This window comes from Schistocerca americana, unplaced genomic scaffold, assembly GCF_021461395.2.
Source record: "Schistocerca americana isolate TAMUIC-IGC-003095 unplaced genomic scaffold, iqSchAmer2.1 HiC_scaffold_489, whole genome shotgun sequence".
Taxonomy (NCBI): Eukaryota; Metazoa; Arthropoda; class Insecta; order Orthoptera; family Acrididae; genus Schistocerca; species Schistocerca americana.
This window is the reverse complement of record NW_025726224.1, coordinates 52,501-57,500: the sequence shown is the minus strand read 5'-3', so window position 1 is coordinate 57,500 and position 5,000 is coordinate 52,501. Positions and strand designations below refer to the sequence as shown.

At 51.8% G+C, this 5,000-nt stretch overlaps 1 non-coding gene across 1 annotated transcript in view; it reads right to left on the bottom strand.

Annotated features, from left to right (window-relative positions):
• The window catches only part of LOC124585241, a 1,910-nt gene extending 1,208 nt beyond the window's left edge, over positions 1–702 (bottom strand). The window contains exon 1 of the ribosomal RNA XR_006974818.1: positions 1–702. This exon is cut by the window's left edge and continues 1,208 nt beyond it. This is a non-coding gene — a ribosomal RNA (small subunit ribosomal RNA).
• Between the last annotated feature and the right edge of the window lie 4,298 nt (positions 703–5,000).

Genomic DNA, 5,000 nt, shown 5'->3' with positions numbered 1-5,000 from the left:
TGCCAGTTAAACACCGACGGGCGGTGAACCAACAGCGTGGGACACAAATCCAACTACGAGCTTTTTAACCGCAACAACTTTAATATACGCTATTGGAGCTGGAATTACCGCGGCTGCTGGCACCAGACTTGCCCTCCAATAGATACTCGTTAAAGGATTTAAAGTGTACTCATTCCGATTACGGGGCCTCGGATGAGTCCCGTATCGTTATTTTTCGTCACTACCTCCCCGTGCCGGGAGTGGGTAATTTGCGCGCCTGCTGCCTTCCTTGGATGTGGTAGCCGTTTCTCAGGCTCCCTCTCCGGAATCGAACCCTGATTCCCCGTTACCCGTTACAACCATGGTAGGCGCAGAACCTACCATCGACAGTTGACAAGGCAGACATTTGAAAGATGCGTCGCCGGTACGAGGACCGTGCGATCAGCCCAAAGTTATTCAGAGTCACCAAGGCAAACGGACCGGACGAGCCGACCGATTGGTTTTGATCTAATAAAAGCGTCCCTTCCATCTCTGGTCGGGACTCTGTTTGCATGTATTAGCTCTAGAATTACCACAGTTATCCAAGTAACGTGGGTACGATCTAAGGAACCATAACTGATTTAATGAGCCATTCGCGGTTTCACCTTAATGCGGCTTGTACTGAGACATGCATGGCTTAATCTTTGAGACAAGCATATGACTACTGGCAGGATCAACCAGGGAGCTGCGTCAACTAGAGCTGAGCAGCCGGCCGCCCGGGAGTGTGTCCCGGGGGCCCGCGCGAACACGCAAGCGTCCGCTCAATTATTCTGCAAACAGGAGGAGGCTGAGCTCCCCTGCACAATACACCTCGAAACCCTCTCAGGTCCCGGCGGCGCGCAGCGCCGTCCTAAGTACTTGGTCGGGTTCGAGAGAGGCGCAATCGCCCGGAGTTTGGCGAGTAGACGCTTTAGGTGCGACCACCCGTGCTCCCAACTGAGCTTGCCGCTGCCGACAGAGGCCCGGGAGCGTGCTGTCGTGGCATTGCCGGCGGGAGACAACACGCGCCACCTACGGTGGCCGGCAGCTCCAACGCCAGCGCCACAGAAGGACAAAAGCCCCACTTGGGTGCCGAAGCGAACTCTCCCAGCACAGCGCACGCGCCAACACGTCCGCACAGCTGCGATACAAACCACCTGCGAGAACCGCAGAGGCGACCGAGCAGCAGACGGCGTCGCGGCGCCGAGCGCCGGGCGGCGGCGCATCCTCAGCGCACACAGTCCTCAATCGGACCAGCACACTGCAGATGTCCACCGCGCTTCGCACCGGGCCCGCGAGGACCTACTTTGGCCGCACGGCGCCGCGTGCAGGGTGCGCCGGCGCGCAGCTGCGCCGCCTGCCGCCTCCGTCGGCCGGCGCGCCTGCCACTGGCCGCCCCCACCAGCCGGCTGTAGCGCGTGCGCCCACGCACCGCGCGGCCAGCACGCCGGGAGGCCCCCCCTCACCGGCCGGGGACGGTCCCACCCAGCCACCGCCGCGTATCGCTTCACACCCACATGCCATTCACGTTCGTGGGCATGGTGGGTATCGCTGAAACAACCGGTTGGTAGCTCAACCGATCGTCGCCATCACTGATTCACCTCTAGCGAGAACAACCGCACCACAACCGTTTACCAGTTGTTCATTTGCGTAACGTCACCAGCAAACGTAGACGTCCATCGCCATTTGCAAATTCAACGATTGTTGCATGCCTGTGTCAGGTGTCACGACACACTATGTCTGCCCACATACACGCAACAACATGTGCACGCTTCGCGAACACGTGGAAGGTGGCCCCCGTACGTATGCGATGTCCATTGCGCGAACGACTGTCAACCGGCCTCTGTCGCATGTCGCAGATGTGGAACGCAGTGCACCATGCTATCACGGTGTGTGAGAAGAGACGACTACGTCTGACAACACGCGCCACTACATCAACAGACGGCTCATGCTGATCGCCATCCACGGCATACCATACTGCAATCCAGCTCTTATAGGGAGACGACACGTAGCTGAGTGCACAATATTTGGACCGTATGGTTCGCCGTTGTTGGCGCAGTCGTGGTACGGTCACACATGTACCACGATGTATCATTCAGTACATGAGGACCAATGTGCAGTACAGTGTGTGATTTGGACGTACAACATCAGCGGACAGTTGACACACGCCGTACCACAACGTAGGCTGTGCTTCGCCATGCAAATGCCAATGAACAACTGCGAAGGGCATTGAGCATGTACGTCCTGCTGCCATCCGCATTACAGTGTATAGCTGCAAGGTGTTTAACATGAAGCGATACTCTGGGGACCAGGCAGTGCGAGTAGCAAACTATATTGCGGGGGTTGCAGTTAGGCAACACCACACTAATTTAACGCGTCGTATGACAATTACAGAGCAGGTTAAGGCCCAACGTGTGTTGGGTTAAGGCCCAACGTGTGTTGGGTTAAGGCCCAACGTGTGTTGGGTTAAGGCCCAACGTGTGTTGGGTTAAGGCCCAACGTGTGTTGGGTTAAGGCCCAACGTGTGTTGGGTTAAGGCCCAACGTGTGTTGGGTTAAGGCCCAACGTGTGTTGGGTTAAGGCCCAACGTGTGTTGGGTTAAGGCCCAACGTGTGTTGGGTTAAGGCCCAACGTGTGTTGGGTTAAGGCCCAACGTGTGTTGGGTTAAGGCCCAACGTGTGTTGGGTTAAGGCCCAACGTGTGTTGGGTTAAGGCCCAACGTGTGTTGGGTTAAGGCCCAACGTGTGTTGGGTTAAGGCCCAACGTGTGTTGGGTTAAGGCCCAACGTGTGTTGGGTTAAGGCCCAACGTGTGTTGGGTTAAGGCGCAACGTGTGTTGGGTTAAGGCGCAACGTGGGTTACGTTAAGGCGCAACGTGGGTTACGTTAAGGCGCAACGTGGGTTACGTTAAGGCGCAACGTGGGTTACGTTAAGGCGCAACGTGGGTTACGTTAAGGCGCAACGTGGGTTACGTTAAGGCGCAACGTGGGTTACGTTAAGGCGCAACGTGGGTTACGTTAAGGCCCAATATAGGTTAGGTTAAGGCCCAATATAGGTTAGGTTAAGGCCCAATATAGGTTAGGTTAAGGCCCAATATAGGTTAGGTTAAGGCCCAATATAGGTTAGGTTAAGGTACAATATAGGTTAGGTTAAGGTACAATATAGGTTAGGTTAAGGTACAATATAGGTTAGGTTAAGGTACAATATGGGTTAGGTTAAGGTACAATATGGGTTAGGTTAAGGCGCAATATGGGTTAGGTTAAGGCGCAATATGGGTTAGGTTAAGGCGCAATATGGGTTAGGTTAAGGCGCAATATGGGTTAGGTTAAGGCGCAATATGGGTTAGGTTAAGGCGCAATATGGGTTAGGTTAAGGCGCAATATGGGTTAGGTTAAGGCGCAATATGGGTTAGGTTAAGGCGCAATATGGGTTAGGTTAAGGTACAATATAGGTTAGGTTAAGGTACAATATAGGTTAGGTTAAGGTACAATATAGGTTAGGTTAAGGTACAATATGGGTTAGGTTAAGGTACAATATAGGTTAGGTTAAGGCACAATATGGGTTAGGTTAAGGCGCAATATGGGTTAGGTTAAGGCGCAATATGGGTTAGGTTAAGGCGCAATATGGGTTAGGTTAAGGCGCAACGTGGGTTACGTTAAGGCGCAACGTGGGTTACGTTAAGGCGCAACGTGGGTTACGTTAAGGCGCAACGTGGGTTACGTTAAGGCGCAACGTGGGTTACGTTAAGGCCCAATATAGGTTAGGTTAAGGCCCAATATAGGTTAGGTTAAGGCCCAATATAGGTTAGGTTAAGGCCCAATATAGGTTAGGTTAAGGCCCAATATAGGTTAGGTTAAGGTACAATATAGGTTAGGTTAAGGTACAATATAGGTTAGGTTAAGGTACAATATGGGTTAGGTTAAGGCGCAATATGGGTTAGGTTAAGGCGCAATATGGGTTAGGTTAAGGCGCAATATGGGTTAGGTTAAGGCGCAACGTGGGTTACGTTAAGGCGCAACGTGGGTTACGTTAAGGCGCAACGTGGGTTACGTTAAGGCGCAACGTGGGTTACGTTAAGGCGCAACGTGGGTTACGTTAAGGCGCAACGTGGGTTACGTTAAGGCCCAATATAGGTTAGGTTAAGGCCCAATATAGGTTAGGTTAAGGCCCAATATAGGTTAGGTTAAGGCCCAATATAGGTTAGGTTAAGGTACAATATGGGTTAGGTTAAGGTACAATATAGGTTAGGTTAAGGCGCAACGTGGGTTACGTTAAGGCCCAATATAGGTTAGGTTAAGGCCCAATATAGGTTAGGTTAAGGCCCAATATAGGTTAGGTTAAGGCCCAATATAGGTTAGGTTAAGGCCCAATATAGGTTAGGTTAAGGTACAATATAGGTTAGGTTAAGGTACAATATAGGTTAGGTTAAGGTACAATATGGGTTAGGTTAAGGTACAATATGGGTTAGGTTAAGGTACAATATAGGTTAGGTTAAGGCACAATATGGGTTAGGTTAAGGCGCAATATGGGTTAGGTTAAGGCGCAATATGGGTTAGGTTAAGGCGCAATATGGGTTAGGTTAAGGCGCAATATGGGTTAGGTTAAGGCACAATACGGGTTAGGTTAAGGCACAATACGGGTTAGGTTAAGGCACAATACGGGTTAGGTTAAGGCACACATTGTTGTAAGGAAAGGTGTTTTCGGGGGGGGGGGGGGGGGCTGGTTTGTTGATTGTGATTATCGTAAGTAAATGACTGCGGCATCATCTGATTTGCCACGTCAGGGTGCACCTTTGGCTCATAACAGGCGGCGCTCTGATTCCATGCTTGTGGCAGACCTGTGTCTTTCATTCGTGCCATTGTTTGTGTGGTGTGACAGGAGGCAGTATTGTGATGTTGGGTGCACCCCTGTGTAGGACATGTGTGGGTGTTGGTGGCTTAGCTGAGCAATGGTGGTTGTCGGAAGGGTGGGATATTCTGTTTTCCGAGTGGACCTCCCGGTCTG